At 38.9% G+C, this 27,304-nt stretch overlaps 1 protein-coding gene across 3 annotated transcripts in view; it reads left to right on the top strand.

Annotated features, from left to right (window-relative positions):
* The window catches only part of LOC117517749 (protein turtle homolog B-like), a 394,390-nt gene that overhangs the window by 31,576 nt on the left and 335,510 nt on the right, over positions 1 to 27,304 (top strand). The window lies entirely within an intron of this gene.

Genomic DNA, 27,304 nt, shown 5'->3' with positions numbered 1-27,304 from the left:
ATTATTGTTATCATCATTGCTATTGTCCTTTTCTTTTAACATCCACTGATTTCATAATGTTTCATAAAAGGAATTTTTCAGACTTACTAAGAGACAGGGAAAAAAGCATAATTAAGGACAAAACAATTTATGTATTTGTAAACAAGTACATGAAGTACACTTGCTCTATCTGTCCATGATGGACCAAATGAAAAGGATTCTGAATACTCATGAGGATTTCACAGTTGTCATTCTTTATTTATTTTTAATAGACTTGGTCAGTGACCTTTAGGAACCATTTGACAGCTGCATTTAATCTGCTTCCCTGAGTGCATGGCTGTATTTCACTCTCCTAAAGCTTCAGAAGGCTCTGGTTCCTTGAACATTCCTTTAAAGTTCAGCATTTTAGATGAACATAAATGTAAGAGTGTGTGTGTGAGAGAGAGTGTAAACTTGATTTCTTGTCATTGCAGATGATGTGTAACTGCAGTAAGACATTCAGGCAATGTGGCTTGAAATGCATTTTCAGTGCCAACTTTCAGATTCCAGGATTGAGGTCATATGTTAAAAAAAACAAAAAAAAAAACAGAGGGTACACATCAGCTTAATCCCTCTTGCACAGTGAGCTGGTACTTTGTAAGGGGCGAAAAACCCTGACCATTTTTTTTTTTAATGTGGCAGTTTGCTGTTGTTTCTAGAGTTATTGTTGTCTGCGTCAGCTTTCAGTTTATGATCACATTCACAGTTATTTGATTGTGCACATTGAAGCTGTAAAGTTGTGAAAATCTGACATGTTTTTTGTTATTTATATGTACATAGAGAGAGACAAAGTTTTGTTTAAGCTGTTGATGCAACTTACTAGAGGTGAAAGGAAATAATAATCAGTGGGTCAACAGTGTAGGAATTGCATTATGTTTTGTGTGTAGTCACCAGTTTTTACCAGAGGCCATCAAAATATGGCCATCGGGTATTGTGAAGGCTTTGTGTCCTTCGGTGCTCAGCAAAAGTCCAGTCCTGTTACTGCCAGGGTCTTCAAATTCACAAAGAACATTCTTGGGACACAGACCTTGGACAAGTTCAAAGATGGCTAACATTGACCTATTTTAAGAAGTCAGAAAGAAGAAGAAGTCAAAGGGTCACATTCTGTTTCCTATTTATATGCTATGAATCATGCAAATCTGTTTTTGTTGGGGGGTGGGGTGACAGCCAATGAGAGTATAGAGGCATTCGGATATCCCTGGCATACCCTCGGCTGTATGAGTATTGTGTTCTTTATACTTGCAATTGCTTAATTCGTTCCCAGTGCAAACTATATATATACAACCCCTGGCAAAAATTATGGAATCACCGGCCTCAGAGGATGTTCATTCAGTTGTTTAATTTTGTAGAAAAAAAGCAGACCACAGATCATGACACAAAACTAAAGTCATTTCAAATGGCAACTTTCTGGCTTTAAGAAACACTATAAGAAATCAAGAAAAAAAGATTGTGGCAGTCAGTAACAGTTACTTTTTTAGACCAAGCAGAGGAAAAAAATATGGACTCACTCAATTCTGAGGAAAAAATTATGGAATCACCCTGTAAATTTTCATCCCCCAAATTAACACCTGCATCAGATCAGATCTGCTCATTGACATTGACCCTATGCCATGACATTGACCCTATGTGTCTTTTTGCAAGGAATGTTTTTGCAGTTTTTGCTCTATGGCAAGATGCATTATCATCTTGAAAAATGATTTCATCATCCCCAAACATCCTTTCAATTGTCCAAAATGTCAACATAAACTTGTGCATTTATTGATGATGTAATGACAGCCATCTCCCCAGTGCCTTTACCTGACATGCAGCCCCATATCATCAATGACTGTGGAAATTTACATGTTCTCTTCAGGCAGTCATCTTTATAAATCTCATTGGAAAGGCACCAAACAAATGTTCCAGCATCATCACCTTGCCCAATGCAGATTCCAGATTCATCACTGAATATCAGTGGTGTCAAAAGTACACACATTTGTTACTTAAGTAGAAGTATAGATACTGCAGTTTAAAAACACTCTGGTAAAAGTTGAAGTATGAACTTGACCTCTTTACTCAAGTAAAAGTGAAAAAGTATGTGCTCCAAAACCTACTTAAAGTATAAAAGTATAAAGTAACCTTTAAAAAAAAAAGGTAGATGCCACTATATGAATTGAAAGCTTAATTTAAAAACTGATTCATTCTACATGTGGCCCAAGACCCAAAACCCAAAATTACCCCCCAACACCACCTGCACGAAAATGTTTCAATTCTAGAAGCTCTGAAATGCAATCTGGGACTATTCCAGACAATAAACTGCAGTGAGTGCAGCATCCATTTAGTGAAGGAAAAAATACAACTTTCCTTATTCAAATTCATTCCAGTAGTATTCTGCTCTTACTAGGATGCAGCAGTTTTCTAGTTTGTCAGATAGTTCTGGAGGAAATCACTGAAGAAATTAACAAACTGAAAATATGGTTTGACCGAAACAAACTGTCATTAAATAAGACAGGCATGAAGTGGAGGTGTAAGAGTCACTAGGTGTTCACAGGAAACACTTATTTATTTATGTATGTATTTATATATGTATGTTCATTGTTAGTTGCTTTTATATTTTCTGTTGTGTTTCTATTCAGGTTCTTTTTGCCTCTTTCTCTAAAATTGTATCTAATAATCATTAGATTATTCATATATAAACAAAAATAAATTTAAGAAATATTACAATTTGAAAACAAATGCACCCGAACATGATGACAGCTGCAACTGCTTAATGCTAACTTTTAACATTGAAAATGCCATAGACATGCTAATGCGTTAGCGTCGCTCCCGTTTTTAAGTTATAAAATACATCTATCAACTGTTTCAGAAGACCATAACAGGTCGGTTTAACATAGAAAAGGTAAATAATACTCACAGAAGTATGCTCTTTAGGGTTTTAGCGGGGGGAAAGAAAGAAAGAATAAACGAAGCAATAGGTCGAAGCATTGCTTCAATCTGCGAACCACTGCTTGGATTGGTTCACGGTTCAAAGTAAAGCCGCGCTGCAGAAAAGTTGATTACAGGCGCACATGACGTGAAATATATATATATAAACATTAAACTGAAGCCAAGAGTAACGAGGCTGTTTGTTTTAAAAATGTAAGGAATAGAAAGTACAGATACTTGTGTGAAAATGTAATGAGTAGAAGTCAGAAGTAGGCAGAAAAATAAGTAATGGAGTAAAGTATAGATACGTAAAAAGTGTACTTAAGTACAGTAACGAAGTATTTGTACTTCGTTACTTGACACCTCTGCTGAATATGACTTTCATCCAGTCATCCACAGTCCACAATTGCTTTTCCTTAGCCCATTGTAACCTTGTTTTTTTCTGTTTAGGTGTTAATGATGCCTTTCGTTTAGCTTTTCTGTATGTAAATCCCATTTCCTTTAGGCGGTTTCTTACAGTTCGGTCACAGACGTCGACTCCAGTTTCCTCCCATTCGTTCCTCATTTGTTTTGTTGTACATTTTTCGGTTTTTGAGACATATTGCTTTACGTTTTCTGTCTTGACGCTTTGATGTCTTCCTTGGTCTACCAGTATGTTTGCCTTTAACAACCTTCCCATGTTGTTTGTATTTGGTCCAGAGTTGACTGTGAACAACCAACATCTTTTGCAACATTGCGTGATGATTTACTCTCTTTTAAGAGTTTGATAATCCTCTCCTTTGTTTCAATTGACATCTCTCGTGTTGGAGCCATGATTCATGTCAGTCCACTTGGTGCAACAGCTCTCCAAGGTGTGTTCACTCCTTTTTAGATGCAGACTAACGAGCAGATCTGATATGATGCAGGTGTTAGTTTTGGGGATGAAAATTTACAGGGTGATTCCATAATTTTTTCCTCAGAATTGAGTGATTCCATATTTTTTTCCTCTGCTTGGTCTAAAAAAGTAACCGTTACTGACTACCACAATCTTTTTTTCTTGATTTCTTATAGTGTTTCTTAAAGCCAGAAAGTTGCCATTTGAAATGACTTTAGTTTTGTGTCATGTCTGTGATCTGCTTTTTTTTCTACAAAATTAAACAACTGAATGAACATCCTCCAAGGCCGGTGATTCCATAATTTTTGCCAGGGGTTGTATTATACAAATAATGAATGTTTATGAGTTCAATGGTATGAATATGTCATGAGGTGAAAGCCCCCCCCCCCCCCCCCCCCCAGAAGCTGAAAGGTTTTAGCCATGCTAATGCTCCCCTGAAGCATTTACTCAAAAGAAAAGTCTGAAGGACCTAATTGACATGGTGAGATGCTGAAGAACGTTGCTGGTTCATGTCAGCGACATACAGTAGTTTTCAGAATAATAGTCGTGCTATGTGACTAAAAAGATTAATCCAGGTTTTAAGTATATTTCTTATTGTTACATGGGAAACAAGGTACCAGTAGATTCAGTAGATTCTCACAAATCCAACAAGACCAAGCATCCATGATATGCACACTCTTAAGGCTATGAAATTGGGCTATTAGTTCAAAAAAAGTAGAAAAGGGGGTGTTCACAATAATAGCATCTGCTGTTTACGCTACAAACTCAAAACTATTATGTTCAAACTGCTTTTTTAGCAATCCTGTGAATCACTAAGATAGTATTTAGTTGTATAACCACAGTTTTTCATGATTTCTTCACATCTACGAGGCATTAATTTTGTTGGTTTGGAACCAAGATTTTGCTTGTTTACTAGTGTGCTTGGGGTCATTGTCTTGTTGAAATACCCATTTCAAGGGCATGTCCTCTTCAGCATAAGACAACATGACCTCTTCAAGTATTTTGACACATCCAAACTGATCCATGATACCTGGTATGCGATATATAGGCCCAACACCATAGCAGGAGAAACATGCCCATATCATGATGCTTGCACCATGATGCTTCACTGTCTTCACTGTGAGCTGTGGCTTGAATTCAGAGTTTGGGGGTCGTCTCACAAACTGTCTGCGGCCCTTGGACCCAAAAAGAACAGTTTTACTCTCATCAGTCCACAAAATATTCCTTGTTCTTTGGCAAATTGTAACCTCTTCTGCACATGTCTTTTATTTAACAGAGGGACTTTGCAGGGGATTCTTGCAAATAAATTAGCTTCACACGGGCGTGTTCTAACTGTCACAGCACTTACAGGTAACTCCAGACTGTCTTTGATCATCCTGGAGCTGATCAATGGGTGAGCCTTTACCATTCTGGTTATTCTTCTATCCATTTTGATGGTTGTTTTCCGTTTTCTTCCATGCGTCTCTTTTTTTTTTTTTTTCGTCCATTTTAAAGCATTGGAGATCATTGTAGGTGAACAGCCTATAATTTTTTGCACAGGTTTTCCCCTCTCCAATCAACTTTTTCATCAAACTACGCTGTTCTTCTGAACAATGTCTTGAATGTCCCATTTTCCTCAGGCTTTCAAAGAGAAAAGCATGTTCAACAGGTGCTGGCTTCATCCTTAAATAGGGGACACCTGATTCACACCTGTTTGTTCCACAAAATTGACGAACTCACTGACTGAATGCCACACTACTGTTATTGTGAACACCCCCTTTTCTACTTTTTTTACTAATAGTCCAATTTCATAGCCTGAAGAGTGTGCATATCATGAATGATTGGTCTTGTTGGATTTGTGAGAATCTACTAAATCTACTGGTACCTTGTTTCCCATGCAACAATAAGAAATACACTCAAAACCTGGATTAATCTTTTTAGTCACGTAGCACTACTATTATTTTGAACACTACTGTATACAATCCCAATTCCAATGAAGTTGGGATGTTGTGTAAAATGTAAATAAAAACAGAATACAATGATTTGCAAATCCTCTTCAACCTATACTGAATTGAATACACCACAAAGACAAGATATTTAATGTTCAAACTGATAAACTTTGTTTTGGTGCAAATATTTTCTCATTTTGAAATGGATGCCTGCACAGGTGTCAAATCCAGCTTCAGAAAGTAAAAGTCCAGCCACATATTTTTTCCATCTTCCCAGTAAACCAGCTGATTGTAATTAGTGCAGCTCTTCAGGCAGGTGGATGAGCTAATTATTGAGATCACCTGTTTTAGGTGCACAGGTAGAAGCAACACATGGGAGGGTTTTTACTGTCTGAAGCTGGATTTGACACCTCTGGATGCCTGCAACATGTTTCAAAAAAGCTGGGACAGTGGTATGTTTACCACTATGTTACATCACCTTTCCTTCTAACACCACTCAATAAGTGTTTGGGAACTGAGGACACTCATGTTTGGTGTAAAAGAAGCATCCCCAAAAGTCTCAGCCGTTTACAAGCAAAGGTGGGGTGAGGGTCACCACTTTGTGAACAACTGCATGAAAAAAATAGTCCAACAGTTTAAGAACAATGTTTCTCAACGTTCACTTGCAAGGAATTTAAGGATTCCATCATTTACAGTCCATAATATAATCAGAAGATTCAGAGAATCAGGAGAACTTTCTACATCTAAGTGGCAAGGCTGAAAACAATATTGAATGCCCGTGACCTTCGATCCCTCAGATGGCACTGCATTAAAAACCAACATCATTGTGTAAAGGATCTTACTGCGTGGGCTCAGGAACACTTCAGAAAACCATTGTTACTTAACACAGTTCCTCGCTACATCTACAAGTGCAAGTTAAAACTCTGCCATGCAAAGCGAAAGCCAAACATCAACAACATCCAGAAACTCCGCCGCCTTCTCCGGGCCCGAGCTCATTTAAAATGGACAGACGCAAAGTGGAAAAGTGTGCTGTGGTCTGAGTGCACATTTCAAATGGTTCTTGGAAATCCTGGATGTCGTGTCCTCTGGACAAAAGAGGAAAATGACTATCCAGATTGTTTCCACAGCTAAGTTCAAAAGCCAGCATCTGTGATGGTATGGGGGTGTGTTAGTGCTCATGACATGGGCATCTTACACATCTGTGATGGCACCATCAATGCTGAAAGGTACATCCAGGTTTTGGAGCAACACATGCTGCCATCCAAGCAATGTCTTTTTCATGGACGTGCCTGCTTATTTCAGCAAGACAATGCCAAGCCACATTCTGCATGTGTTACAACAGTGTGGCTTTGTAGTAAAAGAGTGCGGGTACTAGACTAGACTAGATGTGTGCCGCATTATGAAGTGCAAAATACAACAACGGAGACTGCTGAACAACTGAAGTCGTACATCAAGCAAGAATGGGAAAGAATTCCACCTACAAAGCTTCAGAAATAGTGTCCTCAGTTCCCAAATGCTTATTGGGTGTTGTTAGAAGGACAGGTGATGTAACACAGTGGTAAACACACCACTGTCCCAGCTTTTTTGAAATGTGTTGCAGGCATCCATTTCAAAATGAGCACATTTTTGCACAAAAACAATAAAGTTTATCAGTTTGAACATTAAATATCTTCTTGGTTAAATATCTTGTCTTTGTGGTGTATTCAATTGAATATAGGTTGAAGAAGATTTGCAAATCATTGTATTCTGTTTTTATTTACATTTTACACAACGTCCCAACTTCATTGGAATTGGGGTTGTACATATTAGTGTGTATATGATAACAAGAACCTAAACAATTTATAAATACATTAAGACAGTAAATTAACATTAAAAAACTAACAAGGAAAAAAGCGTTCAGGTCTAAGGTGTTAAAAACATTCTGGACTCACATGCCATTCCAACTTACTTTCCACCTAATTTATTACCACCCTTGAAAAATGTCAGCTACCTATTTTATAAACACTACCCAATCTCCAGCCTGTGGATCACCATAAGCACCATGCTTGTTTATTATAATGGTTTAAGTTTGTGATTTCACCCTGGTGTAGAAATGCCACAAAATAAAGTTTTGCATTGGTTAACCAACATGTTATCTGTTTGGTCTAGCCAGCCATACACGTTATTGTGCCATCTTTTTTTTTTGTTTGTGTCACCCATCCAGGGTCACGTGGTCATTGGGATCCTTGATGGATGAAAGTTAATTTTACAAGACAGTCATAGTTTACTTGCAGATGATGGTGTGAAGATAGAACTGTCTGTAGTGTGATAATATCATGTCAAGTATGATTCATGTCCATGCCATTTTCATTTGGACTTTTCAGTCCAACATTGTGGTTTTTGGAAATGGGTTTTTGTTGAAATTGGTGTTGTTTGCTCTGTAATTTGCCTTAGCACAATGCTCCATTATGCTTCACCTCTTGTCCACCAACCTGAGCTGGCCTTCTGATGCTGCACAGTCAGCTTCCTCCATGCCGACTCCTCCAGTCTCATTAAACATTTATTGGATAGATTCCTCTCCATAGCCTTAGCTTTTCAGCTAGTAATTCATCGCAGGTTCTGAGCTTCACATCGAAACCCTGATGCAAACAAAGGCATACGAGGTATCTTATAAAACTAACCGGCAGTTTTATAAAAAAAACAAAAAACTATATGGATTTGAATGACATGCGATTACACCAATCATGCTTGAACCCTCGTGTGCATGCGTGAGTTTTTTCACGCGTGTCGGTGACGTCATTTCCCTGTGGGCAGGCCTTGAGTGAGATGTGGTCCCGCCCTCTCGGCTGAATTCCTTTGTTTCACACGCTGCTCGAGACGGCGCGCGTTGCTTTATCAAACTTTTTTCTGGACCTGTGAGGAATATCCGAGTGGACACTATTCGAGAAATTCAGCTGGTTTTCGGTGAAAAGTTTAACGGCTGATGAGAGATTATGGGGTGTTTCTGTCGCTGTAAGGACTTCCCATGGAGCGGGACGTCATGCAGCGCTTCCAGGTGCCGTCGTCGGCCTGTTTCGACCTAAAAACATCCTAATTTAAGGCTCTGTTGACCCAGGATGTCGTGAGAGAACAGAGAAGATTCAGAAGAGGCCGGCATAAGAACTTTATGCGGACATTCTACTGTTTAAGGACATTTTTTAATGAAAGACGTGCGCGCAAATTCGCCGAGTCGTTTCCGTGACGACTCGGTGAATCTGTGTGCGCCGCGACAGGAAAAAGACCTCTGTGTTGAAAACCATTTGTAAAATTCAGGCGGCATTTGATGGCTTTCAACAAGTGAGTAACTGAGAAATTGTTTAACAGCTTGGGCATGTTCCAACTTGCCCGTTAAGGTTTCCAACGGAGGTGTTTTTCCTGTCGCGACCCCCCGCGGTCGGGTCCGGCCCGACATGCGACTCTGCCCGCACGTTCTTTCATTACAAAATGTCCGTTAACAATGGAATGTCCGAATAAACTCCTCATACCGACTTCTTCTGAAAGTTCTCTGTTCTCTGACGACTTACTGGGTCAACAGAGCCTGAAATGTGGAAGTTTTCAACTTGAAATGGCGAGACGCTGCCACCTCGAAGCGCAGATTGCCGTCAGGCACCGTGGGCCGTCCTTACAGCGACACTACCAGACCAAAATCTCTCATCAGCCGTTAAAATTTTTACCGAAAACCAGCTGAATTTATCGAATGGTGTCCACTCAGTTGTGCCTTACAGTTTTGAAAAAATTTTGATCAAACAAAGCAGCAGTCTCTGAGCCATTCCTAAAGAATGAAAAAATCGACGAGAGGGTGGGCGACTCCTCACTCAAAGACTGCCCACAGGCGAATGACGTAACCGACAGGCGTGGAAAAAACTCTCGCATGCCCACGAGGGTTCAAGCATGTCATATGGTTTTTGAAAAAAATAATAAGGTCGGATACTTTTCTAATAGACCTCGTATTCTGTTGGCATGGTCACATTTTGTAAAGTAGCTTGATGCTTAATGGCAATGGCTGATGCTAGCTATTGAAACTACTGATAATACTAAAGTACATGAATAGGAACAACTCTGTGGTTTCTCCTTTTCTGCTGGTGCATCATACAGGAATATGCCATGATTTTCTTATTTTTATGATTATGTCCATCAAGGACGTAATAAAATCATTGCCATTTATTTATTTGTTTGTCTGTCTGTCTCTCTGTCTGTTAGCAAGATTACGTCAAAACTACTGTACGGGTTGTAACAAACTTTTCACCACAGATAGATATTATGCCAAGGACGACTCCATTTAATTTTGGAGGTGATCCAGACTCTGGATCAAATTTCACTTTATATAGGCTTTGAAGGATTACTGTTAGCAGGATTATGTGAAAACTACTGCACGGATTGTCAACAAATTTGCACAGCAGATGCATATTAGGCCATTGAAGACTCCATTATATTTTGGAGGTGATCCTATTCCAGATTTTGGATCACATTTCACTTTATATAGGCTTTGAAGGATTATGTCAAAAATACTTCACGGATTCTCACCAAATTTGCACCACAGATAGGTATTAGGGCATCGAAGACTCCACTGAATTTTTGAGATGATCCTGATCTGGAATGGTGAACGTCAGAAATCTCTGATTGCTCTTGTTTAAACTGCAGCCGAGCCATCCCGTGACCAAAATGACTTCTGTCATTTTACCCAGACAGGCATGTGCTCATGCTAAGGTCACACTGTGGCATTGAGGAATAACTTGTCAATTTATTTGAATTAACACATAATGGAAATCAAAAAAGTACATTCCTAAAAATCATTAAAAAAAAATGATGCAGCAGTTGAATATATTGATGTCACCACATTTTTATTGTCTATGTAATCAATTACATAGGCTAATTGCTGCAACTAAATGAGATCCTGAAGCTCCGTAAAAATGCCTGTTTTTACAAATAAAAAAATTTAATATTTTACAAAAGCACATTTAAACACCAACACGCAACAGACGTCACAATGTGTTGGTTTACATAATGAATGACTGAACCAATCAGTGTTTAGCAGGCACCTTTACCCAGAATCCTTTGCGATCTGTCTCTTTGTTACAAAATCCCAGAATTAGTGCATTATTCAACATTAAAAGATATATGTTATATTTTAACTTTGTACAAATGACAGAATTGACATTAATGGAGTTATTCTATCGGTATTAATGTTATTTATAAATCAAAACCATAAGTCAATATGACTTTATTTTTCTAGATCTCCGCATGACCGGACCTTTATAATTGATACAGGGCTGGCCTTACGGCTGCTCTCAGAGTGTGTCTGTGCTAGGAGGGCTGTAATAAACAAGAACTTCCAGCAGGGGCCGAATATTGAAAGAAAAAAGTGTGGTCTCATTGTTTGGATCTCAGGGTGCCTCTGTCTGTGCTCGGAGCGCTGTAGAGCTTCCAGCAGGGGCAGACTGTTGAAAGAAAAAAGTATGGTCTTATTGTTTGGGTCTGTTGTTATTTTTAATATTATTAGAAGCTATTAAATTTGTTTTACTAGTAGTTGTAAATGTGCCAGAGATAATATTAGAATGTATCTGTTATCGGTTATCTGTACCTTCCGATACATTTTTGGGTGGGTTATTGTTTTATCTTTATCTGTTATCTTAAGTTAATTTTTTGGTTATCTGTGCCCACCACTGTTATTAATGTATAAACAAAAATAAATTTAGAATTTGTAATACATTTTACTCTTTTACGACAACAAATGCTGAGGCATTATACAGAAAACAAATGCATACAAACCTGCTGAGATGCGAACAGCCTAATTCTAACTTTAACATTGAAAATGTCATAGACATGCTAACGTGTTAGCATCGCCTCCGTTTTTAAGTTATAAAATACATCTATCAACTGTTTCAGAAGACCATAACAGGTCGGTTTAACATAAAGAAGGTAAATATTACTCACAGACATATGCTCTTTGGGGTTTTATCAGGGAAAAATTAAGATAAAGCGAAATAAAACAAAGAACCAACGAAGCAGCGGGTCGGATCAATGCTTCATTGCTTCAAGCTTTAAAGAAGAGCCACGCTGCAGAAACGGTTGATTACAGACCCTGCAGGGGTTCTGTAATCAACGTAGAGAAATGATCATTTTCTCGACAAGCACCCCAAAAACAACGCCCGCTCTGAAGGACCGATAAGGGAATCATTAGGCAAAAAGGCTGTTGATGTCAGGGTCATTGTCCTGGTGAAGATGAACTGCCACCCCAGTTTGAGGTCAAGAGCACTAATTTCCTTGAAACAGCGTGATAGAATTTTGAAGCTGTATTGCCCAACCCTAGTTTGTTGTTGTGGTCATTCAAATATTGAGCCATTTCACATTTTATTTCTGTTGTGTGGCTGACAGAATGCAGGATGCCTTTACATGTACTGTGGTTGTTACATTGGATTTCATGATGATTAATCAGCTGGCAATAGAAAGCTGTATTTTAACTAATGTTTAGTAGCAAACTGTTGAATTATTACTTATTTTTATATCATTATGACAGAGATTGATTTAATAATTTGGTATTAGGTCTTCCAATTATTGTTGGACTCAAAACATTCTGTGGAATCATTCAGGCTAAGCTGTTTCTGATTTGCATGTCTTTCTCTTAATTATTGTGTTCATCGCAGTGTCTGCTGTGCTCATCCATGCTTTTAATAATGGATTGAATGGGACAGTGAATAGAAGTAAGAGGTTCATTGTGTCTTAATGACAGTTAGTCATAACACAAAGACAATGCAAATCGAGAAGTCAACAATACAATGAGAAATCTACTCCAAATTGAATTGGTTAATGAAACACTTTACAATGCAGTGAATTTCAGCTTTGAAATATTGTATACTTTGGATTCGGCTCCATCTTCTCTTAATCTTTAAGGTACGGAATCTTGCTTAAGAACACTTTGGCCTTGATCAGGCTGCCAGTAAAAATCAGATTTATGTGCATATCCAATTTGAATCTCATTTCATGCTGCAAGTCTTGATGTGTGTGTGTGTGTGTGTGTGTGTGTGCACGTGCGCGAGTGCTCCCGGTCCTGTGTTCATGTCTGTATCTTGTGGGCTGTATCCTGTCCTCTGTCATTGTCTGTCATCCAGGTGTCCTCTTTGTGATTCATCCTCTGGCTTTGTCTTGGGTCTGTCTTTCCACAGACCGTGGAAAGACAGACTCTGTGTGGCCAGTCTCCCTTGTTCCAAGTTCTCCATGTTACATTTCCCCTGTGGCCTCCTGGTTTGCACTTTATTCTCTGAGTTCCAAATTGATTTTTGTGCTTCTGTTTCTTGATTTAGTTTTTGGTTAGTGTTCAGTTCTTTTTGTGTTTTGATTATTGATAATCCCCTTTAATGTGTTTATCTTCATGTTAGTTTTTCTACTGTAGCACTTTAATTTTATGCGGTGCTCCACGTTGCTTTTCTATTTGAATTCTTGACTTTGACTTGAGTTTTTGGTTTTTGTACTTGGTTTGATCACCTCTTTTTATGTATTGGTTGTTATTGTGAGTTTTCTGTTATGTTACACTTTTTTTACACCTTTGAGTTCCATGGTGATTTTTACTTTAGTGTACTTGGATTTATACTTTGATTCTGGGGTTTTTGACATCTTTCTTGTGGTTAATTATTTTTCTTCCTTTACTCACCTTCCACATTGTTGTTTTTTTTGCCACCTTCCTCTTGTCTTTTGACCTTGAATTTTACACACACCTGTCTTTCATTTGCTTATGAGTTCTTTTTGCATTTAAGCCACGCTTCTGTTCTTATTTGTTTGCCAGTTATTTCACATTGCTTCCTGTGAGTGTTCAGAGTTTGCTTTGCTGCTTTGTTATTCTGAGTGTTTTTTGTTTGTTGTTTTATTTTCTTTCATTTCCTTGTAACTTGAGACTGTTTTGTGTGTTTTTGGCCGTTTTCCCCACACCTCACTTTTTGTTAGTGTTTGGAGTTTTGGCTGTTATTTGGACAATAAATCTCCTGGTTTTTGCTATTACCACCTGCCTCTTGCTGCCTGCATTTTGGGATTCTGGCAGACATGTTATAAAATCAAACAAGTCTGGACAGTCATAAGTCACATGACATAATTTTTTACCCCAGGTCTGTTTCAAGCCTTTTTTATAGTTAGTGTGAAATGTGAGTGGGTTGTGTTACATCTGTGACTACTTGCGACCTGTACATTAGGCTCGCCCAGTGAGTTTATGCATGACAGAATGGGGGACCTCGCGCACGCCACACAAACAAGGCCAAACTAACCTGTAAAACCATGTCGACAAAACAACGCTCTAATGACACCTCGTGGCTGAAACGCACTGTATAGTGTTAATTTCGTCAGACAAGACGATCTTTGTCAGTAGGGATGGGTATCGAAAACCTGTGTCTGTTAAGAATCGATAAGAAATGATTTGATCCATCAACATCAGTAGCCTTTTTGCTTAACAGTTCCCTTATTGATCCTTCAGTTCACATTACGCTGGAGCGGCCATTGTTTTTAAGGGTGTTTATTGGAAAAATGATCATTTCTGTATGTTGATTGAGACCCGCTGCAGAAGCAATGAAGCACTGCTGTGACCCGCTGCTTCACTGGTTCTCTGCTTCACTGCTTTTCAAAAGTAGCAGGTCTGTAATTTCTTCATTAACCCCCCTCAAAGCCATTTAAACGTCAATTGCGAGTCAGCTTTGTGCTCAAAGTCACTAACTGGGACTTTTGTCTCGTTGCGGGCAAGAAATGAGAATTGTCCTCTGTTCCATTCATGTTGTGTGCTGCACAGCTCCAGATGCTGCGCAACTCTCTGCTGAGTAAATTTGGAAAGAGAGATTTTGGTTGTAATTAATAATTTCAAAGCAAATCTCTGTTTTAAAGCAAAATGACACCTCTTTCCAAACATTGTAATATAGACAACAAACTACAACTGACCAAAACCATTTTTTTCTCCCCAAAATGAGACGTTCTCCGTTCTTTATGAATTACATTGATTTTGACTTGCAGTGCAGCTGGATGAAAGAGCTCAGCTCAGAGGCTGTGGAGTTACAGTTGTCTCATTTATACCTCAAGGGAAATGCTTTTGACAAAAACTACAGATTTTGTTTATTTCTATTTATGTCCAGAGATCTAGGATCCAATTTCAGATTTATTTACTTTAAGACTCGATAAAATGCTGTTGACGTAGAAAACCTGTAAAGCCTACTTTTAGTACACAGAAAATCCACAAGAGTTATTGATAAAGGGAATTGATACAGAATCTGATCAATAAGCAGAATTGATTAATGGCATCTATCGATAAAATCTTATCAGTATCCATCCCTATGCGTCAGCGACCAATTTTTTTTCATGACGAAGATGAGGCGATGATGATACAGTGTCAGACACTGACGAAGATGAAATTAACATGTCCGAAATTAGTTTGGTTAAAATTGTAACCATAAGTTAAAACTGTATGCCTCTGGATGACTTGGGTGATATTGCCTTTAAGTTAGTATGGTGTCAAGAGTAATTATCTTGTGATCAGTTCTCCTCTGACTACAGATAATAGAGTGGTTTCTCCTCAAACCCGCTCTCCTCTGTTTACAGAGAATAGAGCTGTTTATCTGGTAGAAAACATTTAACAGATAAACTCTGAAATCTTTATTAGACTTAACAAATGTTTTTAACTCTTCAAGCTTTATTTACTTCACCTGCAAAAAAAAAAAAAAAATGATAGCAATCTAAAAATTATTGGACCAAAATTTATCGGAAGATAATTGGTCCGATAATGGTTTTCGAAGTCATCTGAAAATCTAATCCGATAATGAAAACATTATCTTCGATAATTAGCGGATTAGGGGAGCTGTGCCCACCACTGCTGAAGTCTAATGCTCCCGGTACCATCCTGGAGATGATGGTCTAGTAGTTAAGCATTGGGCTTCAGACCAGATCCTCGGTTTAAACCTCAGCCTGACCGGAAAATCACTAAGGTCCCTAGGCAAGGTCCTTAATCCCAGAGTTGCTCCCAGAGTGTAGTGAGCGCCTTGCATGGCAGCACCGTGACATTGGTGTGTGAGTGTGTCTGTGAATGAGTGAATGTGAGGCATAATTGCAAAGCGCTTTGAGTGTCTGATGCCGATGGAAAAGCGCTATATAAATGCAGTCCATTTGCCATTCACCATAAGTGAGAAATGTAGTACTTTGAATATCTTCCGCCACAGTCTCTGTTTGTCAAATTAAAAGCACCTGTTTACAGCAAAATGCAGAAAAGTCAGAAAGCTCTATGTGTGTGTCTGTGTCTGAAATTTTGATCACACGTTTGGTATGTTAATGTATTTTGAGTCAAGGATGACTATTTTTAGAGAAGCTGCTCCTGACATCCATCCGTCTGCGGGAGATGATGGTGTAGGATCCAGTTTGTTTATATTGTTTTGTTTTTTGCTTTGTTTGTTTGTTTTTTATACACCTAGATTACAATTTGTTCATGTAAATGGGGAATCTTCTTCACAGACTAAGGTTAATTATGGAGTTCCACAAGGTTCTGTGCTAGGACCAATTTTATTCACTTTATACATGCTTCCCTTAGGCAGTATTATTAGACGGCATTGCTTAAATTTTCATTGTTACGCAGATGATACCCAGCTTTATCTATCCATGAAGCCAGAGGACACACACCAATTAGCTAAACTGCAGGATTGTCTTACAGACATAAGGACATGGATGACCTCTAATTTCCTGCTTTTAAACTCAGATAAAACTAAAGTTATTGTACTTGGCCCAACAAATCTTAGAAACATGGTGTCTAACCAGATCCTTACTCTGGATGGCATTACCCTGACCTCTAGTAATACTGTGAGAAATCTTGGAGTCATTTTTGATCAGGATATGTCATTCAAAGCGCATATTAAACAAATATGTAAGACTGCTTTTTTGCATTTACGCAATATCTCTAAAATTAGAAAGGTCTTGTCTCAGAGTGATGCTGAAAAACTAATTCATGCATTTATTTCCTCTAGGCTGGACTATTGTAATTCATTATTATCAGGTTGTCCTAAAAGTTCCCTGAAAAGCCTTCAGTTAATTCAAAATGCTGCAGCTAGAGTACTGACGGGGACTAGAAGGAGAGAGCATATCTCACCCATATTGGCCTCTCTTCATTGGCTTCCTGTTAATTCTAGAATAGAATTTAAAATTCTTCTTCTTACTTATAAGGTTTTGAATAATCATGTCCCATCTTATCTTAGGGACCTCATAGTACCATATCACCCCAATAGAGCGCTTCGCTCTCAGACTGCAGGCTTACTTGTAGTTCCTAGGGTTTGTAAGAGTAGAATGGGAGGCAGAGCCTTCAGCTTTCAGGCTCCTCTCCTGTGGAACCAGCTCCCAATTCGGATCAGGGAGACAGACACCCTCTCTACTTTTAAGATTAGGCTTAAAACGTTCCTTTTTGCTAAAGCTTATAGTTAGGGCTGGATCAGGTGACCCTGAACCATCCCTTAGTTATGCTGCTATAGACTTAGACTGCTGGGGGGTTCCCATGATGCACTGAGTGTTTCTTTCTATTTTTGCTCTGTATGCACCACTCTGCATTTAATCATTAGTGATTGATCTCTGCTCCCCTCCACAGCATGTCTTTTTCCTGGTTCTCTCCCTCAGCCCCAACCAGTCCCAGCAGAAGACTGCCCCTCCCTGAGCCTGGTTCTGCTGGAGGTTTCTTCCTGTTATAAGGGAGTTTTTCCTTCCCACAGTCGCCAAGTGCTTGCTCACAGGGGTCGTTTTGACCATTGGGGTTTTTACGTAATTATTGTATGGCCTTGCCTTACAATATAAAGTGCCTTGGGGCAACTGTTTGTTGTGATTTGGCGCTATATAAATAAAATTGATTGAAATAAATTGAAGATCCCTCTGTGTATACAGCCAACAAGAAACTGTTTCCACAATTGGCATATCAAACATTGAGTCTAAATGTTCACCAATTCCATTTTGTAAATAGTTAGATTTTTTTTTTGACGTGCCTTTTTATACAATTCTCTTCACAATTTTATGTTTCCATTTTTTATATATTTTTTTATACTGCACTACTGTTTTTATATCGAAAGGTTGTTATATTTCATTTATGTAAGATGGATACGTTTTATTTGACTTATGTTTGATCTTTTGTGACTTACTTGCATTTGATCTTTGTCTGTTTCATTTGCCATTTCAAATATACAAAATAAAGATTTCATTATCATTCTAATTTTGTATTATTTGGTTGTAATTCATGAAATTCCAGTTGTACCACTAAAATATGAAAGTCTGAAAAAACATTGTCTAGATTATTTTTATAGCTATCTGAATGATAAAAATCATTTTTTATGATGAAATGAGTGGTAAAATGCATTTACCAAAGTTGGCACATTTGGCTAAGATTTGGCACACTTGTGCCGAATGGAGCCATTTCATATAAAAACACCTACAGTATCAACATACTTTGTCCCAAAGACATAAAACCTGTCACACTTGTTGTTAACATCATGAATAACAAGTGTTGTGAATTTCAAATGCATAGTATAATGTAAACTCAACCAATGACATGAATAAAGTAGTTTTTTATTTTCGAGAGAAAAAACTAAACTTTGTCAAATTTAAGCTGCTATTGTTTGATTTGTGTAATAGTTAAAGTGTTATGCTGGATATCACAAGAAACTACAAGAACTGTACTTTAAAATGAGGCATATTGCAATCCTGTGAGGTGTAAGATGTGTAAGATTTTTATGAGCTTTGGCACTTGGGTAGGTCCAACTTTTGGGTGTTAAAAGGTTAAATAACTTGTCCTAAATTACACTCAACAAAAATATAAACGCAACACTTTTGGTTTTGCTCCCATTTTGTATGAGATGAACTCAAAGATCTAAAACTTTTTCCACATACACAATATCACCATTTCCCTCAAATATTGTTCACAAACCAGTCTAAATCTGTGATAGTGAGCACTTCTCCTTTGCTGAGATAATCCATCCCACCTCACAGGTGTGCCATATCAAGATGCTGATTAGACACCATGATTAGTGCACAGGTGTGCCTTAGACTGTCCACAATAAAAGGCCACTCTGAAAGGTGCAGTTTTGTTTTATTGGGGGGGGGATACCAGTCAGTATCTGGTGTGACCACCATTTGCCTCATGCAGTGCAACACATCTCCTTCGCATAGAGTTGATCAGGTTGTCAATTGTGGCCTGTGGAATGTTGGTCCACTCCTCTTCAATGGCTGTGCGAAGTTGCTGGATATTGGCAGGAACTGGTACACACTGTCGTATATGCCGGTCCAGAGCATCCCAAACATGCTCAATGGGTGACATGTCCGGTGAGTATGCCGGCCATGCAAGAACTGGGACATTTTCAGCTTCCAAGAATAGGCCTCAGGATCTCATCACAGTATCTCTGTGTTGAGTGGAGACGGTCTGCAAGCATGACATCATGTTTCAGCACACAACCAACTCCGCCTTGTCTCCTTGCTGAGAGAGAACGTGCTGTCTATTTCCAGAGGTGAAGTAAAAACCCTCCCATGTGTTTCTTCTACCTGTGCACCTAAAACAAGTGATCTCATTAGCTCATCCACCTGCCTTAAGAGCTGAACTAATTATAATCAATCAATCAATCAACTTTTTTCTTGTATAGCGCCAAATCACAACAAACAGTTGCCCCAAGGCGCTCCACATTGCAAGGCAAGGCCATACAATAATTATGAAACACAGTCTACGTCTAAAGCAACATAACCAAGGGATGGTCCAGGGTCAGGAAGGCGTAGCGAGATGAACCAGCCAGAAGATGAAAGCCCCTCCTTTTATAGCCCAAGGCAGAAGACAACACCAGTGCCTCCTGGTGGCCAGGACCTCAGAACACACAACACACATATTTAGACAATGACACAACAAACACATTAGGATGGCCGCATGGTCCATCACACTGGTAACAATCTGGATGGTCTTTTTCCTCCTTTGTCCGGAGGACACGACGTCCATGATTTCCAAAAACAATTTGAAATGTGGACTCATCAGACCACAGCACACTTTTCCAACAGCATACATTTCTGGATGTTGTTGATATATGGCTTTCGCTTTGCATGGTACAGTTTTAACTTGCACTTGTAGATGTAGCGACGAACTGTGTTAACTGACAATGGTTTTCTGAAGTGTTCCTGAGCCTTTGCGGTAAGATCCTTTAAAATCAAATCAAATTAATTTTATTTATATAGCGCCAAATCACAACAAACAGTTGCCCCAAGGTGCTTTATATGGTAAGGCAAAAGCCATACAATAATTACAGAAAAACCCCAACGGTCAAAACGACCCCCTGTGAGCAAGCACTTGACGACAGTGGGAAGGAAAAACTCCCTTTTAACACGAAGAAACCTCCAGCAGAACCAGGCTCAGGGAGGGGCAGTCTTCTGCTGGGACTGGTTGGGGCTGAGGGGAGAGAATCAGAAAAAAGTCATGCAGTGGACGAGAGCAGAGATCAATCACTAATGATTAAATGCAGAGTGGTGCATACAGGGCAAAAAGAGAAAGAAACACTCAGTGCATCATGGGAACCCCCCAGCAGTCTAAGTCTATAGCAGCATAACTCTATGCTGCACTATACTTTACACTATGATGTCAGTTTTTAATGCAGTGCCACCTGAGGGATCAAAAGTCACGGGCATTCAGTGTTGGTTTTCGGCCTTGCCGCTTACATGTAGAAAGTTCTCCAGATTCTCTGAATCTTCTAACTGTATTATGGACAGTAGATGATGGAATCCCTATATTCCTTGCAATTGAACATTGAGAAACATTGTTCTTAAACTGTTGGACTTTTTTTTTTTTTTACGCAGTTGTTCACAAAGTGGTGATCCTTGCCTCATCTTTGCTTGTGAACGGCTGAGCCTTATGGGGATGCTCCTTTTATACCCAATCATGACACTCACCTGTTTCCAAATAGGTGTTCTTTGAGCATTCATCAACTTTCCCAGTCTTTTGTTTCCTTGTCCCAAGTTTTTTGAAATGTGTTGCGGGCATCCATTTCAAAATGAGTAAATATTTGCACAAAAACAACAAAGTCTATCAGTTTGAACATTAAATATCTTGTCTTTGTGGTGTATTCAATTGAATATAGGTTGAAGAGGATTTGCAAATCATTGTATTCTGTTTTAACCCTCTGGGGCCGACGCCGTCGTATACGGCGGCTAAGACCAAGCTTTACTAAATTATAAATAACTTTTTAATGATATGAGATAGACACTTACTTTTTTTTTCTTTTGCTGAAATGTTAACTCCGCGGACTTTTGAGCCAGCCATCGGCCATCTTTGTATTCCTCATAGAAGCTGTGTGATGACGTGCACAATGTGAGTGTTCAATCGGAATTGGTTCACCATCACATGTTTTTCCAAAATCCAATCGTAGGGCAGATTTACCTCACATGAAAAGCCAAAGATCGTTTTCAGGAGTGATGTGTTACTAGTTGGCCTGTTTGAATAGCCCCCTGGGTGCTCCAGTGAGTACATACTATTAGTACATACTCAGTGTGCCCTGCTCCATTACGCACATTGATTAGTGAAGCAGACGGAGAGCCTCTGATGACAATCTCACGTGCTCAAACAAAGAGTGTGTAACTATCAGGATTGCTCCACTAGTTTGCATGAGAATGTTACTGGATAACTCTGTTGCTTTCTCTGCATAAAGCACTGTTTACCATATCAATGGACAACAAAATGCATAGACCATTTTGTATATATTGTTCAAAATGTGCATTTGTGTTTATTGTTTGAACCTTTTTGTTGTACAGCATTTCACACAAGGCCTCAGATTACCTTTATAAAGTGTCAAAACAGTTGTTTATTATAGTTTGCTGTGTGTTTTGAATAAATGTATGTGGAAAATGTTTTTTCGCTTTATTTTTTCCTTGCCTATTTTTGATTGTAAACCTTTATTACACTTATAAAACACAACAAAAACATATATATTCTGAAAGTACAGGTTGTCCTGAATAAAAAGAGACATAAACCTTGATTGTGGGATGCAGGGAGAGCTGTTAACAGCAATAATAAAACATTTATGCCAGGCGAGTGAACTGTCCAAAAAATGCCCTAGGACCCCAGAGGATTAATTTACATTTTACACAATGTCCCAACTTTATTGGAATTGGGGTTGTAATAACTTCAAAGCGAATCGCTGTTTAAATCAAATGACACCTCTTTCCAAACGTCGTAATACAAACAATAAACTGCAATTGATCAAAAGTTTTTTTCCCTCCCAAAATGATATGTTCTGCGCAGCTGTGCAGCAGCCAGCTGAGCTCAGCTCAGATTCTATGGAGAGACATTCAGGCCAAAATGTCTGAAAGGAAATGCTTTTGACTTGCTTTTTTTGCACTGGAAATTACTTGTTGCTTATTTTTTTTGTAAGAAAACTGCTTGGAGTGGAAAATTACCAAAGCTGAAAAATAAAACTCAAGATTTGTACTATGTGTAATGTAATTTTCTTTTTGTTAGAATTGATCTCATAAAATTGGTACAAAAAAAATATTGTTCAGGAACTGGTATCGAAAATTTTTGATTGATACCCAGCCCTAACAGTAGGAATGACAGACTCATTCAAGGTGGAGGTGGGATTACACCAAGGATCAGCTCTGAGTTCTTTCTTTTTCACAGTGGTGATGGACAGGTTGACGAATGAGATCAGACAGGAGTCTCCATGGGCTGTGAGTCTATGATGTTTGCGGATGACATTGTGATCTGTCGTGAGAGTAGAGAGCAGGTTGACTCTAGCCTGGAGATGTGGAGATATGCTGTGGAGAGAATGGGAATGAAAGTCAGTAGAAGCAAGAATGAGTATGTGTGTGAATGAGAGGGAGCCCAGTGGAATTGTGCTGTTACAAGAAGGTGAGGTAGTGAAAGTAAATGAGTTTAAATACTTTTGGTCAGCTGTCCAAAGTTATGGAGAGTGTGGTAAGCGGGGGAGGAAGAGAGTGCAAGCAGGGTGGAGTAGGTGGAGAAAGATGGCAGTAGTGATTTGTGACCGAAAAATATCTGCAAGAGTGAAGGGAAAGGTCTACAAGATAGTAGCAAGACCAGCTATGTTGTACAGCTTAGAGACAGTGGCACTAACAAAAAGACAGGAGGCAGAGCTCAAGATGTGACAATTTTCTTTGAGAATGACAAGGATGGACAGGATTATCAGCTTGGGACTCTCCCCCAAGCTGATGGTGGCGCAACTCAGGGTTGCTGCGCGACCTTCACCCACTTGCCTCAATTCGGGATAATGGATGTCTTCAAATTTAGTGCACATAAGCATTGTCAAATGTGTATGTGCTGTCCTTAATTCTGATGTGTGCCATTATTACGGTAAACAAGTAATAATTGTGGACTAATTGCTGTCTGAGGTAACTGGAGTGGAAACATAATTTCTCCACTGTGAGATCAATAAAGTATATCATCTCATCTCATCTCATTACGAATTAACATATCAAAGGGACAGCTCAGGTGGGACAGTTTGGAGACAAAGTCAGAGAGACCAGATTGAGATGGTTTGGACATGTGCAGAAGAGGGATCCAGGTTATATCGGGAGAAGGATGTTGAGGATGGAGCCACCAGGCAGGAGGAGAAGAGGAAGGCCAAAGAGGTTTATGGATGTGTTAAAGGAGGACATGCAGATGGTTGGTGTGACAGAGGGAGATGCAGAGGACAGGGTGAGATGGAAACGATTGATCTGCTGGGGTGACCCCTAAAGAAAGGAGTTTTAATGTTAATATTATTTTTAATGTAACCATGATGCTGCCCTCTTGGCTTCGTCTCCCTTGGAAAAGGCATCTTGATCTCAGTGGGACTAACCCGGTTAAATAAATAAAAACTCCTTGGAGCGTGGTAGAGAAGCTTGAATCTTCGACTGGACTGGGTTGCTTGACGCGAGGACGTTTCGCTTCAAATCGCAGAACCTTCCTCAGCTAAAATTCTTGCTCTGGTAGTCTGACTTCTGTCTTGACTCTACTATGGAAACCACCTGGACAACTGAGAGCCTACACAGAAACATTGAGGAGCGTGGTGGACATCAGCTGACAAGGAACTCATTTTGCAGATTGGAAAAGGACATTTGCCGGACAAATATGGAAACAAACATATAGAATCAGTTCCTATTTTGTTTCCTTGTTCAGTCACAGTCTGACTGGGGCTTATGCTTAATAATATGAACACACCATAAGATATTCTATGTAAGTCCTGAGGACTGTTGGCACTGGTGCTTATCTCTAGATTCTGTAGTGTCAGGCAGATGAGAATCTACAGCTCCTCCTGGACGGGATGCCACTCCGACACGGATTACTTCCCCAGCTGAGGCTGATACCCATTTATAGTTAGGTGGACTGAGACACTGTAGACTAAGAGTATAGTCCAAGTACACAGACCGGTAGCAGGGTTGGACCCCAGATGTACATATTTCCAGGCTAGCTCATTATCCACTGAGCTACAGACTCACAGCTCTTTAGATGTAGTGTTAAGACAATGAACAGCAGTCCTGTGACTGACGTGTTGTTTCTGACTTTCAACACTCGAGCCATTGATGTGGGTTCGATGGCAGATGAAGACTGCAATAAGGACACAGAAATATGAACTGGTCACTTGCTATGTACAATGTGGTCAGTGAATCAGTGAGATCAGATATGATTTCAGTCCGATTTGAATTTGCAGTCTGAGCAATGCCTTTGACACTTGCTGCATTCAAGGATTCACTCCACCCCCCACCGCCAATAACTACGGGTAGTCTAATAGGTGGAAAGAAGACTTTTTTTATGCAGTTATAAAGAAAACTGTTGTATCTGTGCTTATTTTAGTGCAGTTTTAACTCTGCAACATTCTGCAAAGCCAGTTTGACTAAAACACACACACACACACACACACACACACACATATATATATATATATATATATATATATATATATATTGTTTCATGCATAATCAATTTTAGTGTACAAGTGCCATGACTAATTTTTGCTGTCAGCTCCTGGCGTTATTCACCACATTTTATTCTGCAGGGTAGACACAAACTATGTTGGAGATGTTTTGGCTAGCGTTAGATGTTAAACTGATTAATTTAAATTGCCTGTTAATGTGATATGTCATGTTGTTGTTAACTGTATAAGCACAACACCAATCTACACTGCAGCAAAAACACATCGAAATTGAAATGTCACCATAATAGCTTTGTCCCAGTTCCATCGGAATAATGAATATAGTAATGCAACCTCACATTATACTTTGAATTACGGCTGTTAGTACAAAAGAAATGAATACACTGTATTTTACCTTTTTGTACTAACTAGATGTGTGCTGATGTTCATCCATCAAACTGCAAGTTTGCAACACTGCTTCAAAATTTATCTTTGTCACTTTAACAATGTATATTTAAGGCACAGCTTTGTAGCCTGAAGAGCCTTTCACACAGAGCACGCAACTGTGGCGTGCATCGCCCCAAAACCCATTATTTTCAATGAGAAGCATCGCGCACACACCGTGTCACAGTGCAACATGCAAAAACAGAGCTTGTGTGATGCTGGAAGCGCGCACTGCCACTTGATGTCAAACTCACTGCGGTCAAAGTTCAACTCAATCCAACTTTCACCGCTGGGCGCTGTGACATAGCTTCTCGCGCTCAATAGAAACGAAGCATCAGGTCAAAACACAGAAGACAACAGAATTCAAAAATGTGTGTCAGAGGAATGTCAGAACTGCTCATTTATACACAGCAATTTTCTTAAGAAAATCCTTAAATTTTTTTTTACCTCAAGATTAACTTCTGATTACTGTCCAATCTTTAGAAATATTTTATGTTTATCTGTCAATCGAAACCATAACTCCATTGTTGTTGTTTCAGATGAGATGATTTCTTGATTAACATTGATAATGAACCTTGGACATTTATTTTTGGACAAATATAATGGCATGAAAAGTAATGTGTACATTTTTAAGTCTGGTAGGTTAATTCATATCTGCATTTCAACCAGGCAAAAAGTCACCGTAAATAAATACAAATGTTTATTATAAACACAACAGGAAATGATGTAACAATGACTGCAGTGTATCTGTTAATTAGGATTTCTACATGTGACATAAACCTCATGATGAAATAACTTTTTTTAATTTAGCCATTTCAACATTCAGTTATGTCCTCATTGACTGTTATTGCTTTTAATGTTGTAATCAGTACAGTATACTGGACTCAGGACATTTAACCAGATGAAGGTATCCTCCACAGCTTCAACTTCTTGGTGGAGTTTTTGGAGACACTTTCCTCACATTTTGAAGAGTAGAGATGTTCTGTTTTTCCTTCTGAACTTCAGGTTTTTGTGTTCACCTCCATCACTGGATGTTTTGAAGCACATCTGTATTTACAAGGTTCTCTGCACTGCAAATGTAGAAAGGTTCCTGATGTGGGACAAGTGTAAAAAATGTATTTAAATATCAAGAAACATGAAACAGCGCTGTGCTATTTTCTTTAAGGTCTCAATACTACGTAGATTGTTAAAAAAAATCTAGGTTGCATAAAATTGAGACTGTTCTTGTAGTCACAGCAGTAACAATTAATAAAAACTATTGTGTAGATTTATTTGATAAAAATAAAAATGGATAGAACAATTTACAAATCTAATTTATTCAGTCAGCTTGACTGAGTGATTGATTCTGTAGCTAAAGGTTAAGTTAAAGTTGGCGGATAAAACTTTAGTGTTCAGTGGTGCACTAATGGCACGTTTTATTTTCAAATTATTCACTCACCTCAAACAAATTTGCAGAAGCTCCATTGCTCAAACTTGGCACGCACGCAATATATATATATACAGAAAATGAAGAATTTCAGATTGAGTGTGCCTGCTCGATCACACCAACTAACATCTCTCTCTCTCTTATGTGATTAAACTTTCTGCTTCGTGTCAAGAGTCTGACAGCAGCATTTTGATCCAGTTGGAGACCCCTAATGCTGGACTGCGGTAAACCAGAAAATAGAGCATTACAATAGTCCACACTAGAAGAGATGCATGTATCAGAGTCTCAACGTCAGCCTCAGACAGGATGAGATGAATATTAGCTATATTTCGCAGATGGAAGAAAGCAGTTCTGTAATGTCTCTAATGTGGAGGTCAAAGGACAACGTAGGATTAAAAATTACCCCAAGGTTCCCCACTTTGTCCATATGGTGTATAACACACCAAACTAAGCTAAGTGCTAGCTGCTCAAATTGATGCCGATGCGTCGCTGGACCAAGAACCATCATTTCAGTCTTATAAGAGTTTAAAAGTAGGAAGTTACTAGACATCTAGCATTGATGCAAGGCAATATGGATTTCATGTGAATCAGATTACCAGCAGTTATCGGCATGTACAATTGAGTATCATCAACATAACAATGAAAGTCAAACCCAAAATGCCGCAGTATATGCCCAAGGGGTGCTACATAAAGGGAGAAGAGCAGGGGGCCTAAAACGGATCCCGGTGGAACCCCAAACTTCATGTCACTAAGATTAGAGGTAGGGTTAGTGTGCAAAACACAGTAATAACGACTGGACAGGTATGACGTTAACCACGCAAGTCACTTCCAGTTA

This window comes from Thalassophryne amazonica, chromosome 9 (genome assembly GCF_902500255.1).
Source record: "Thalassophryne amazonica chromosome 9, fThaAma1.1, whole genome shotgun sequence".
NCBI classification, from domain to species: domain Eukaryota; kingdom Metazoa; phylum Chordata; class Actinopteri; order Batrachoidiformes; family Batrachoididae; genus Thalassophryne; species Thalassophryne amazonica.
The sequence above is the reverse complement of the archived record's forward strand: the minus strand, read 5'-3'. Positions and strand labels throughout refer to the sequence as shown.